This window comes from Dama dama, chromosome 6 (genome assembly GCF_033118175.1).
Source record: "Dama dama isolate Ldn47 chromosome 6, ASM3311817v1, whole genome shotgun sequence".
Classification (NCBI taxonomy): Eukaryota; Metazoa; Chordata; class Mammalia; order Artiodactyla; family Cervidae; genus Dama; species Dama dama.
In genome coordinates, this window is record NC_083686.1 from 43,050,305 (window position 1) to 43,064,185 (window position 13,881).

The following is a 13,881-nucleotide window of genomic DNA, read 5'->3' on the forward strand; positions in this document are numbered from 1 at the left end:
CCCAATTTGGAACCACTCAGTTGTTCCATGTCCAGTTCTGTTGCTTCTTGACCTGCATACAGATTTCTCAGGAGCCAGGTCAGATGGTCCCATAGTCCCATCTCTTGAAGAATTTTCCACAGTTTGTTGTGATCCACACAAAGGCTTTAGTGTAGTCAATGAGCAGAAGTAGATGTTTTTCTGAAATTCTCTTGCTTCTTCCATGATCCAGCAGGTGTTGGCGGTTTGATCTCAGGTTCCTCTGCCTTTTCTGAATCCAGCTTGAACATCTGGAAATTCTCAGTTCACATACTGTTGAAGCCTAGCTTGAAGGATTTTGAGCATGATCTTGCTAACATGTGAAATGAGTGCAATTGTGCAGTAGTTTGAACATTCTTTGGCATTGCCCTTTTTTGGGATTGACCTTTTCCAGTCCTGTGGTGACTGCTGAATTTTCCAAATTTGTTGGCGTATTGAGTGCAGCAGTTTCACAGCATCATCTTTTAGGATTTGAAATAGCTCAACTGGAATTCCATCACCTCCACTAGCTTTGTTTGTAATGATGCTTCCTAAGGCCCACTTGATTTCAACACTCCAGGATGTCTGGCTGTAGGTGAGTGATCACACTATCATGGTTATCCATGTCATTAACACCTTTTTTTTTGTACAGTTCTTCTGTATATTCTTGCTACCTCTTCTTAATCTCTTCTGCTTCTGTTAGGTCCTTGCCATTTCTGTCCTTTATTGTGCCCATCTTTGCATAACATGTCCCCTTGGTATCTCAGATTTTCTTAAGAAATCTCTAGTCTTTCCCATTCTATTGTTTTCCTCTGTTTCTTTGCGTTTTTCACTTAAGAAGGCTTTCTTCTCTCCCCTGCTGCTCTCTGGAACTCTGCATTGAGTTGGGTATACCTTTCCCTTTCTTCTTTGTCTTTCCCTCCTCTTCTTTTCTCAGCTATTTGCAAGGCCTCCTCAGACAGCCACTTTGCTCTCTTGCATTTCTTTTTGTTTGGGACGGTTCTGGTCACTGGCTCCTGTACAATAGTGCTGAGGTAGAGACATCCTGTCTTCAAGTATGATGCAACATACATACAGATGTAGCAATAATAAAAGTGACCAAAAGTTAATTTAGAAAGATAGTGTTGTCCAGGTAGAGGATTTTGAGTCGAGTCTTGGGTTTAACTGAATTCTGGGGCCAGAAAATTGAGACATGAGGCAGGAGGTGGCTGGGAGAGTATGTAATAAAAAGAACATGGCTTTCGGGAGTGGGCTTAACATGAATTTGAATTCTGATTCCAATATTTACTTGGGCTTCTGTTTCTTATCTGGAAAAGAAGGATAATGCTCAACTCATGGAGCTGCTGTGAGGAAACTGCTTAGCACAGCACTTGGTCCATGGACACTACTGAAATAGTAGCTACTGTTACTTCAAGTAGCCCTCTTAGGAAGGACAAAACTGAGGCCCACAGAGGCAAGCCAACTTGCCAAAGGTTATAGAATACATACAAAACACGTATTTTTTTGTGGCCTAGAAGCCTGGTCTCCAAATACCCAGAACTCTGTTTTTAATAGAACAGAGGCAATAAAGTAGGAAGTTGTATAACATAAATGTGCCACAACTACATTATGTCTGTAGTTATTTTTGGCTTAAAAGTTTTATAAAAGTATAATAGAAAAAAAAGTATAAAATTTTAGGAAAGCTAAAAATACACAGAAGTATATTTAAAGATGAAAGTCTTGCCCATAGCAGCCTCCAGAGGTGACCAATAACCTTTTGGAACATAGTCTCCCTACATATGTGGGTACATATAAAATCACACACATACAGAAATTCACCCTGTCTGTAAACTTACTTTTCTCCTTATATTTAGGTTTTTAACATCAATATATGTAGTTCTTTTAAAAGCTGCATAGAATTTTATTATTGTGCCATAAGTTAGCCCTCTCTATTGATCTGTATTTATATTATTAGGAGTCTTGTGGCTGAAATTAGAGGAATCCCAACTCAAGCTAGCCTTATGTAAAGAAGAAACTGTCCCATTTAGTCATATTTGCAGAAGAGCTGGAGGGTAGAGGTGGCATTAGCCTCAGAGGGTGCCTAGTACCAGGGACTCTAATGCATTAAGACTCCTTGTCTCTTCATGTTCATCTTTGCTTATTTCAGCATAAACAACTTCATTCATAGACTAGCTTTACCCCCCTGAGTTGGAGGCAAAATTGGCAGCTCTAGATCCTATCCTAGCAACTTCCTAACCTGACAGGAAATGAGTCTTTTGTAACAACTCCAGGTGAAAAAGGCTGCTGGAGTCACGGCCCCACAGCCTTATTACTTAAAAAAAAAAAAAAAAAAAAAGCCTTTTCTGGGCCAAGACCCTGATTGGTTCATGTTGATCACACACCCACCATTTAGGCCCAATTGTGGTCACAGGAAATAAGGTGATATATGATTGGTTCAGCTGAGATGAGAGATTGGGTGCAATGTTCCCAGAGGAAAAATAAGGGAAAATTCAAGAAGAAAAAAATCAGTAGATGTTAACTATAATTGCTTATCTGTACTATTACAATTTTTAATGATAATAAATCTGTTTCAGAAAATATCCTTCTTAACACATTCTTGGCACTTAAATACACATATACACGACGAAAATAGCTTTAAAAAATGTTTAGCCGCCATTTATGCTCATGTAGCATACAGTAATCATTTGGCTTGCCCAGCATTTCCTCCCTTCTTCTGCTCCAAAAAGGCATTTTTTTCTAGCTCCAACTGTCCTTCTTCAGTCCACTCCCAACTTCTGGCTGAATGGAACCACTGCCTTCTTAGTCGATCCCATAACCTGTCCCTGGTGATAGGTTGAAGGGTGAGCACGTAGTTCAAATCAAACCAATCATGACCAGTAGTAATTCCCACTACCCTGGTCACAGAGGTTGGTCTGCAGTCTGTTTTTGACCATTCAGAGTCCTTCCTCAGAGAACAGCCTTTTCCTTTTAGGTGGTGGGATCGGCAGTCTGTGTCACTGGAAGCTGCTGGAAGCAGTGATCCCTCACTACAAAGAAAGACTGTGGTGGGAGAGCACGAGGCCAACATGCCATGGGGGGCAGAGACCAAAGGCCCACAGTCTCAGTGGGGCTCAGCATTCTGGTTTGAGGACTTCGGGTCCCTGGGGCACCTCGGTTGTCTACTTTGCCATGGCTTATACTTGGCTGGTCAGCTTTTCCTTTGATTCTGTGAGCTGGCCTGCTGTCCATTCAGTATTACCTCCAACACTTTTTTTTTTTTTTTTTTTTGCTTATAGCAGTTTGAGTTGGGTTGTCATCATATAAACTCAGCTAATAAATTCAAACAATTCAGAAGTCTGTGAAGTGAAAGAGTTTCCCTGTTTTAGTCCCATTCTCCTCTCCTGAGTAAACTAAACAATTATTTCCCACAACAATGATCATGGAAGACTTTTATATTGAGGAAAAAAACTGATAATAATGGTATTTCAAAAAGAAACTCAAATGTATAAACAGGTACTATAAGGGTTTTTGTGAAAGTATTGTTTTCATGACACTGAACTATCACTACTTCTGTGCTTTTCTGTACAAACTTCTATTGTTATAAAACACATGTATTCTATGAAGTTGCTTTTCTCCTTTATGTTTGTTTTCATGTCAATATATGCAGTTCCTTCTTTTTAAGAGCTGCATAGTATTCCATTATATTGTTGTCTCAATTTATCCAGTCTATATTGATCTCTATTTGGATTGTTTCTGAGAATTCTCTTGATTCAAAGTTGAAAATTCCAACTGAAACTATTCTAAGCTAAAGATAGAATTATGTAATTGGTTCCTGAATATAGCAGAGGGACTTAGCACATGAGCGCAAAGTCAGGTATCTGTGTTCATTAGGCAAGTTACAAATTTAAGTCAGTTTCCTCATCTGTAGAGTGAGAACAGTAACGGTACTTACTTCACAGGGCTGCTGTGAAGAGTAAATAAGATCATACACATAAGGCGCTCAGAACACTGGAAAATGTTGGCTGTTAGACAAAACTATACCTTTAAGGGGAGAAGGCAATGGCACCCCACTCCAGTACTCTTGGCTGGAAAATCCCATGGATGGAGGAGCCTGGTAGGCTGCGGTCCATGGGGTCGCTAAGAGTCAGACACGACTGAGCGACTTCACTTTCACTTTTCACTTTCACACATTGGAGAAGGAAATGGCAACCCACTCCAGTGTTCTTGCCTGGAGAATCCCAGGGACGGGGGAGCCTGGTGGGCTGCCGTCTATGGGATCACACAGAGTCGGACACAACTGAAGTGACTTAGCAGCATACCTTTAAGGAAAGAGTAAAATCAGTAACCTGATTTTTGGCCCTATACCTGATCCTGTAACAATATATCATGGATGTTTTCCCAAGTCAGTACATTTAGATCTACTTCATTTTATTAAAAAGAACAGTATTATATTCTATTACATGGACATACAATGACCTATTTATGCAATTCTCGAGTGAGTGATGAACATTTCAATTACTTTTCATTTTCTACCATCACAGAAATGGTGCACACATATATGTCCTTTTTTATTTATGCAAGCACTCTGTAGGATAAATTAAAAAAACTGGAATCACTTGGTTAGAAAATAAACAAATTTAAAATGTTGAAAGGTGTGCTTACTTACATATTCTCTGTGGTAAATTAGTGCCTGGTCTTCTTTTCATTTTGTGCAATGGAAGCAGTGCTGCCAAAATATGCTCAGTTGTACTGAAAACTCAGATTTGTATACATCCTGTTAAAGAAGACTCTTTTTATACCTTCTTAAAAATGTTCTCATTATAAAAGTGATATGTAATGATTATAATTACCCAAAGTAAGTGTAGGAAAAAACAGCCCACCAATCCATGGAAAGCTCTGAAATAGTAGCTGCTGGGGTACTTGCCAGTCTTACTAATCGTGTTATCTTCTGCGCTTGGGCAGTGCCTGGCACGGTGTGTATTTATTTATTTTACTTCCATATTTTTGGCTGTGCTGGGTCTTCACGGCTGTGCAGGCCTTTCTCTGACTGTGGCGAGTGGGGGCTAGGATCTCGTTGCAGCCCCCGGGCTCTAGAGCACAGGCTCAACAGGTGTGGCTCCTGATTCCAGCTGCTTCACAGCATGTGGGATCTTCCCAGACCAGGGATTGAACCTGCGTCTCCTGCATTGGCAGGCAGATTCTTTACCAGCTGAGCCACCAGGGAAGCCCAAGGTCCATATCTATTGATTAAAGGAAGAAAGAAAACAGCCCAGAAGGCCTCAAAAAATAATGACAACAAAATCACTAACCTCCCTGAATTCCTTCCTTCCACCCAAACAGGCAAAAATACAGAACCCACACGCTACAAAGGAAACAAAGTTTTGACTCTTGGCCAACAATGAATTTCCGTTTTTTCCTTCATTACACTGAAAAGGGGAATGAGACTGAATGTCCAGATGATCTTGAACAATCCTTAGAGCATACCTCAAAACTGGTTTAGGTTTTTTGTTAAGTATCCAGTTTACATCTGATCATTCTCTCAATTATGCCGTTCATATTTGCAGATATCTATTACATGTGTTGAGCACTGAGGATACAGTGATGAATGAAGCACTGCCCTGTTCATGCAGAGCCTACAGGATCATACTCTTAAGTTTCTCTGAAAAGTAAACAACGCCCACTTCTGGAAACTGAAAGCCTGGTATCTGCTATAGACTGTGAATTCCATGAGGCTAGTACCCTTACTTGTCATGTTCTTTACTGTATTCCTAACTTGGCACACAGTAAGTGTTGGTACATACTTGTGGGCTGGCTACTTTACCTCAGTTCCATTCTGTTGCCTTCTCTATTCTATGGCCAGATTTAGGAAGGTAAGAGTATCTTGAGCAGCAGGAGAATCTGAAATTCAGGCAGTAAAGCAGGTCAGACACCAATCACTGCCATTCACCCTTCAGGGACGGCCACTTCCTCACCGGGTGCTGGAGGAGACTCACCTGGCCATGAGCCTTGATGTAGGCATCCTAGTTTACCAGAATAGTTTGTCAACAGTATTTACTTTCAATTAATTAATTGGCTTCTAGTGATCTTAGATGTGGCACACATTGCACAGATTCTCTCTAGTTGGGGCATGCAGGTTCTCTAGCTATGGGGTGAGGGCTCCGGAGCAGAGGCTTCAGTAATTGCAGCAAGCGTGCTTAGTAGCTCCACAGCCTGTGGGATCTTAGTTCCCAGACCAGGGACCAACTCGTGTACCCTGCACTGCAAGGCAGATTCTTAACCACTGGACCACCATGGAATTCCCAACAATACTAAGGAAGTACTTTGTTTTATTCATCATTTTTTTAAAGGTATACAGTTATTTTGACACACTTTTCTTCTTCTTCTTCTTCTTGACTAAACCAAACACTTTGTCTGTGAAGCCCAAATATAAAATACATACCCTGGGACTTCCTGGTGATACCAGTGGTTAAGACTCTGTGCTTCCACTGCCAGGGGCACAGGTTTGATTCCTGGTCAGAGAACTAAGATCTCGCATGCCGAGTGTGACAAAAAAAACTTGAAAAAAAATGCTATCCTTTACATTTTAAATTTTGTAAGAAAAAAAAAGGCAACTCTTAATACTTTGGCATATTCAAAAGTTGATTTTCTTATTGTGGATAAGAGATCATATTTATATAACACTTAGGATAAAATTAGATTCAGTGGTTCTGTGGCTTTTTTTTTTTCTGCCTCCAAGTAAAATTAGGCATTTTTACATGAAGGAAAAAAAAATACAGGGGAAATACATCAAAATTTAGCAAAAAATTTTTACACAAATTTTTGAGGAGAATATTTATAATTATAATGTGCTATGCTAAGTCACTTCAGTCATGTCCAACTCTTTGTGACCCCATGGACTAGTCCACCAAACTCCTCTGTCCATGGGATTTTCCAGACAAGAATACTAGAGTGGGTTGCTATTTCCTTCTCCAAGGGATCTTTCTGACCCAAGGATTGAACCTGCATCTCTTACGTCTTCTGCATTTGGCAGGCAGGTTCTTTACCACTAACGCCACCTGGGCAGTCCTTAATTATAATAAATATGCCTTTTAAATTTTTGCTGCTTTAAAAGAAGGACGATTACAATTTAAAAAGCCATAAGACGACAGGAAATCTTAATTGAAGCAACAAATTAAGAGCCAGAAATAGCCCACCAATAATCTTTTACAGACTTTTGCCAAATGTTCTCCCTGTCATGGAACAATTCCTGGCCAGCGCTGAGACACAAGGGGGCAGTGGCTCCCTGGGAACCGCCAATTCCAGCAATTCCTGCCGCTCAGCCTGAAGCCAGCTGAGTAATGTCTCTCTAGAGCATTGCCACTGGCCTGGGAGAGTCACACTTGACTTGCAAACTACTCTTAAAGACTCAAGCTTTCATTTATTTATTTATTTATTTTTAATTGGAGGATAATTGCTTTACAATAATGCTTTGATTCTTTGAAGATACTATTTCTGTGACTAACACTGAATGAATGGTCCAGTTGGAGCTAACTGGGGTCAAGGATCTAGGTGAATTAAAAACAATGACAAATAAAAACAATTTTACCATCTGGAGAAGGAGTTAAGCACAGGCTTTCAGATCGTGGCTGGAAAAGCTGGAATTTGCAAAGCTGCCAGAGGAGAAGGCTACTATACAAGCTTGTCTGACTTGAGCAGAAAGCTCTGACCTGACAGGCCTAAGAGGCAACTGCTTTTCTGTGGTGGGCAGGGTTATAAAAAAGCCACCAACTTTTCCTTTCTAGGTTTTCTACCTCCCTGTCCCCCTCTGGTTCAATGATTTTCATCATAACTAAAATTCTGCCCGGGTGAACATATTCATTAATTCAGAAAATCCATAATATCAAATATTAACCTGGCCATTTATAGTTTCCAAATTCTTTCATACTTTATGCTTTCTTAAAATATTTATTTTTATCTTTGGTTGCAAGGCAGATAGGATCTCAGTTTTCTGACTGAGGATTCACAGGGGATTCAACCTGTGTCCCCTTCACTGGAAGGCAAAGTCTTAACTACTGGACCACCAGGGAAATCTCTGTATAACTTTCCCTGGACCACCAGGGAAATCGCTATATAACTTTCACGTATGTTTTCACTTGCCATTTGAAACACTTTCACTTTTGACTCTTTTTTTTTTTTTTTTACTGGAAACAGATTCCATCATACTGACCAAAGCTAATATAAAAAATCAGTGAAGGACTTTCCTGGTAGTCCAATGGCTAAGACTGTGTTCTCAATGCAGGGGGCCCAGGCTGGTCGGGGAACTGGAATCCACATGCTGCAACCAAGATTGAAGATTCCTTGGTTGCGACTAAGATCCATCACAGTCAAATAAATAAATTAATAATAAGAAGAAGAACCAATGAGAGGTTGGGGATCCAGTGCCAGGGACACTGCATTGGTTTGGCCACACAGACCAGCTGCAGGATAAAGGGTGTGATGTGGGCAGAATGGAAGTGTCAGAATCTGGATTATGGCATTCAGGGACAAATTCCTTTCTGAAGAGAAAGGGAAGGGTAGGGCAGCTCTGTAGAAGCATTTGCCACTCAAAGACTTTCAGGGGCACCCATGCATATGAAATTGTCAATGAATATTTGTGAGACAGATGACCCTAACTTGCAATGTGGTGTGTTAGTCTTTGCAGGAGTGAAGAAATCCTTTGTTTGCCATAGGGTTGATTTATTAGGAAAATTTGTCTCCTAAACTATGTCTTTTGATAAAGAGCAACAAGTCTAAGCCTAAGTGAGTAGGCAAAGGGTCTGCTTCTCCCAACACTCAGGGCCATCCCAGTCATCCCTCATCTCTTCTCTCCTTTCAATCACTGACGGGCCAGAGTCTGTCCTCCTTCCTGCTTCCTTTTTATAGATACACACAGTGCTCACTACCCCAGCAGCAATCCAGCTCAGCACTAGGCAGTGAAAACAAGTACCTTCTATCTTGCTCCCTGCAGGCTTCTTCCTGGACACATTCTGTCCTGCTGGATTTGTCAGATTGGCTTTTGGTCTGATGTTTCTTAGTCCTACCCAGACAGGCCAAAAAGGGCTGATCCAGGTTTCAGTTCAGATCACTCCTGTTCTCATTGAGTTCCCGGCCCAAGCTCAGCCAGCAATGAAAGCATACCAACCACTCCTGGGAGTAAAGCATCAATGAACCTTACAGAGCCTACTTGCTAAATGGGGAGGGACTTGCTTAGATGTGGCTAAATGGTCAAGAGCAGCTGGTCTGCAGCTGAAGGGACTGAGGAACATCGGAGAGGACTGGAACTTGAGAGGATGCTTGGCCCAGTGCCAGGGCACAGTAGGGGCTCAATACATCGGGACTGAGGTGATGACTGAGGCTGGAAAGACAAAAGACACACACAGTGAATACTGTCTCTCACCATGTAAGAACATGTCATCAAATACCACACTGAGACACAGTCACATTTATTAGGAGATTATACTAGTTAGGATAAAGACTCTGCCACTGCAACAAGGACTTTCCACAAACCTGGCTGAAAGAGGATAGAAGTTTACTTCTCTCTGATAAAACAACCATTTAATCTACACTACCAAGACAGCACTAGTCTGAGAGGTCATTCAGAATCAATCCTTCTTCCACCACTGCTTAGGACTGTGGTTCCCAAGTTGTCCCAAAGAGCCTCAGTGAACTCAGAGGATGTGTCAACATTTTGAGGAAAACATGGTGACCCTCAGAATGTAATGTACACCACATAGATCACTAGCTCGAGATTCACAATCCCAACATCAGAGAGCACTGCCTCCTCTTGATAACATGAGATATCTCTGAATCTAGGTTTTCGGTGGCTGCCACGATAAAAAGCTGGAACTCTGAGAAAATCAGTATGCAACAGGGAATGGGGTAGTGCTGTCCAATCTGATTTGAAGGTTTGAGGAGTTGTGGAGTGCCCTGTATGTATACATATTCTATCACCAAGTGACTGCAGTTGTTTTTTGTTTTTTTTGTCTGCAGTTGTTAAAGTAAAATATTTACCTTTCAATGTATGCATATCACTTGTTACAAATAACAACTGAATGTTGGGAGACAATTCTCCATGAATCTCATGGTTTTGCATATATTGTAAACAAAGGCAGTGACTGGCTTTGATACAGACTATCTTTTCAAAGATGCTTGTATAGGCAGCCCTTGAAAACACCGGGTTTAGGGGCGCCAACACCAATGGAGTCAAAAATTCACACGTAATTTTTGACTTCTCCAAAACTTAACAACCAACAGGCTATTGCAGACCAGAAGCCATACAGATAATATATACAGTCAATTAAGATAATTTTATGTGTATTATATACTACATATATACTATTAATATTATACAATAGTATTATTACACAAAATACATGTAAACTATATATACACTACATTATTGTACTTTTGAAATTAGATGGATATATTCTTTGCAGCCAAAGATGGAGAAGCTCTATACCATCAGTAAAAACAAGACAAGGAGCTGACTGTGGCTCAGACCATGAATTCTTTTTTTTTTTTAATTTATTTATTTATTTTAATTGGAGGCTAATTACTTTACAATATTGTAGTGGTTTTTGCCAAACATCGACATGAATCAGCCACAGGTGCACATGTGTTCCCCGACCTGAACCCCCCTCACACCTCCCTCCCCATCACATCCCCCAGGGTCATCCCAGTGCACCAGCCCTGAGCACCCTGTCTTATGCATTGAAACTGGACCGGCAATCCAATTCACATATGATAATATATACATTTCAATGCTACCCTCTCAAATCATCCCATCCTTGCCTTCTCCAACAGAGTCCAAAAGACTGTGGTTTACATCTGTGTCTCTCTTGCTGTCTTGCATATAGGGTTATCATTACCATCTTTCTAAATTCCATATATATGCGTTAGTATACTGTATTGGTGTTTATCTTTCTGGCTTACTTCACTCTGTATGATGGGCTCCAGTTTCATCCATCTCATTAGAACTGATTCAAATGAGTTCTTTTTAATGGCTGAGTAATATTCCATAGTGTATATGTACCACAGCTTCCTTATCCATTCGTCTGCTGATGGACATCTAGGTTGCTTCCATGTCCTGGCTATTATAAACAGTGCTGCGATGAACACTGGGGTGCACGTGTCTCTTTCATATCTGGTTTCCTCGGTGTGTATGCCCAGGAGTGGGATGGCTGGGTCATAAGGAAGTTCTATTTCCAGTTTTTTAAGGAATCTCCACACTGTTCTCCATAGTGGCTGTACTAGTTTGCATTCCCACCAACAGTGTAAGAGAGTTTCTTTTCCCCCACACCCTCTCCAGCATTTATTGTTTGTAGACTTTTTGATAGCAGTCATTCTGACTGGCCTGAGATGATACCTCATTGTAGTTTTGATTTGCATTTCTCTGATAATGAGTGGTGTTGAGCATTTTTTCATGTGTTTGTTAGCCATCTGTATGTCTTCTTTGGAGAAATGTCTGTTTAGTTCTTAGACCCATTTTTTGATTGGGTTGTATATTTTTCTGGAATTGAGCTGCAGGAGCTGCTTGTATATTTTTGAGATTAATTCTTTGTCAGTTGCTTCGTTTGCTATTATTTTCTCCCATTCTGAAGGCTGTCTTTTCACCTTGCTTATAGTTTCCTTTGTTGTGCAAAAGCTTTTAAGTTTAATTAGGTCCCATTTGTTTATTTTTGCTTTTATTTCCATTACTCTGGGAGGTGGGCAATTGAGGATCCTGCTGTGATTTATGTCAGAGAGTGTTTGGCCTATATTTTTCTCTAGGAATTTTATAGTTTCTGGTCAGACCATGAATTCCTTATTGCAAAATTCAGACTTAAATTGAAGAAAGTAGGGAAAACCACTAGACCATTGAGGTATAATCTAAATCAAATCCCTTACGATTATACAGTGGAAGTGACAAATAGATTCAAGGGATTAGATCTGGTAGAGTGCCTAAAGAACTATGGACAGAGGTTTGTAACATTGTATAGGAGGCAATGATCAAAACCATCCCCAAGAAGAAGAAATGCAAAAAGGCAAAATGGTTGTCTGAGGAGATCTTACAAATATTTGAGAAAACAAGAGAAGTGAAAGGCAAAGGAAGAAAGGAAAGATATATCCATCTGAATACAGAGTTCCAAAGAAAAGCAAGGAGAGACAAGAAAGATTTCCTAAGTGATCGATGCAAAGAGATAGAGAAAAACAATAGAATGGGAAAGACTAGAGATCTCTTCAATAAAATCAGAGATACCAAGGGAACATTTCATGCAAAGATGGGCACAATAAAGGACAGAAATGGTATGAACCTAACAGAAGCAGAAGATATTAAGAGGTGGCAAGAATACACAGAAAAACTATACAAAAAGATCTTAATGACCCAGATAACCACAGTGGTGTGATCACTCACCTAGAGCCAGGCATCTTAGAGTGCGAAGTCAGGTGGGCCTTAGGAAGAATCACTACAAACAAAGCTAGTGGAGGTTATGGAATTCCAGTTGAGCTATTTCAAATCCCAAAAGATGATGCTGTGAAACTGCTGCACTCAATATGCCAGCAAATTTGGAAAACTCAGCAGTGGCTAAAGGATTGGAAAAGGTCAGTTTTCATTCCAATCCCAAAGAAAGGCAATGCCAAAGAATGTTCAAACTACCACACAATTGCACTCATCTCACACGCTAGCAAAGTAATGCTCAAAATTCTCTAAGCTAGGCTTCAACAGTACGTGAACCAAGAACTTCCAGATGTTTAAACTGGATTTAGAAAAGGCAGAGGAATCAGCAATATAATTGCCATTATGCACTGGATCCTAGAAAAAGCAAGAGAATTCCAGAAAAACATCTACTTCTGTTTCATTGACTACACTAAAGCCTTTGACTGTGTGGCTCACAACAAACTGGAAAATTCTTCAAGAGATGGGAATACCAGACCATCTTTTCTACCTCCTGAGAAATCTGTATGCAGGTCAAGAAGCAACAATTAGAACCAGACATGGAACAATTGAGTGGTTCCAAACTGGGAAAGGAGTACATCAAGGCTGTATATTGTCACCCTCCTTATTTAACTTACATGCAAAGTACATCATGCAAAATACTGGACTAGAGGAAGAATAGCTGGAATCAAGATTGTGGGAGAAATATCAATAACCTCAGATATGCAGATGACACTACCCTTATGGCAGAAATCGAAGAGGAACTAAAAAGCCTCGAGATGAAATTGAAAGAGGAGTGTGAAAAAGCTGGCTTAAAACTCAACATGCAAAAAACTGAGATCATGGTATCCAATTCCATTACTTCATGGCAAATAGATGGGGAAACAATGGAAAACATTGACAGACTTTATTTTCTTGGACTCAAAATCACTGCAGATGGTGACTGCAGCCATGAAATTAAAAGATGCTTGCTCCTTGGGAGAAAAGCTATGACCAACTTAGACAGCATATTAACAAGCAGAGACATTACTTTAAAGAAAGGTCCATATAGTCAAAGCTATGGTTTTTCCAGTGGTCATGTATGAATGTGAGAGTTGGACCATAAAGAAAGCTGAGCGCCGAAGAATTGATGCTTTTGAACTGTGGTGCTGGAGAAGACTCTTGAGGGTCCTGTGGACTGCAAGGAGATCTAACTAGTCAATCCTAAAAGAAATCGGTACTGAATATTCACTGGAAGGACTAATGCTGAAGCTGAAGCTCCAATACTTCGGCCATGTGATGCAAAGAACTGACTCATTGGAAAATACTCTGATGCTGGGAAAGATTTAAGGCAGGAGGAGAAGGGGACAACAGAAGATGAGATGGTTGGATGGCATCACCGACTCAATGGACATGAGTTTGAGCAAACTCTGGAAGTTGGTGATGGACAGGGAAGCCTGGCATGCTGCAGTCCATGGGGTCACAGGGTAGGA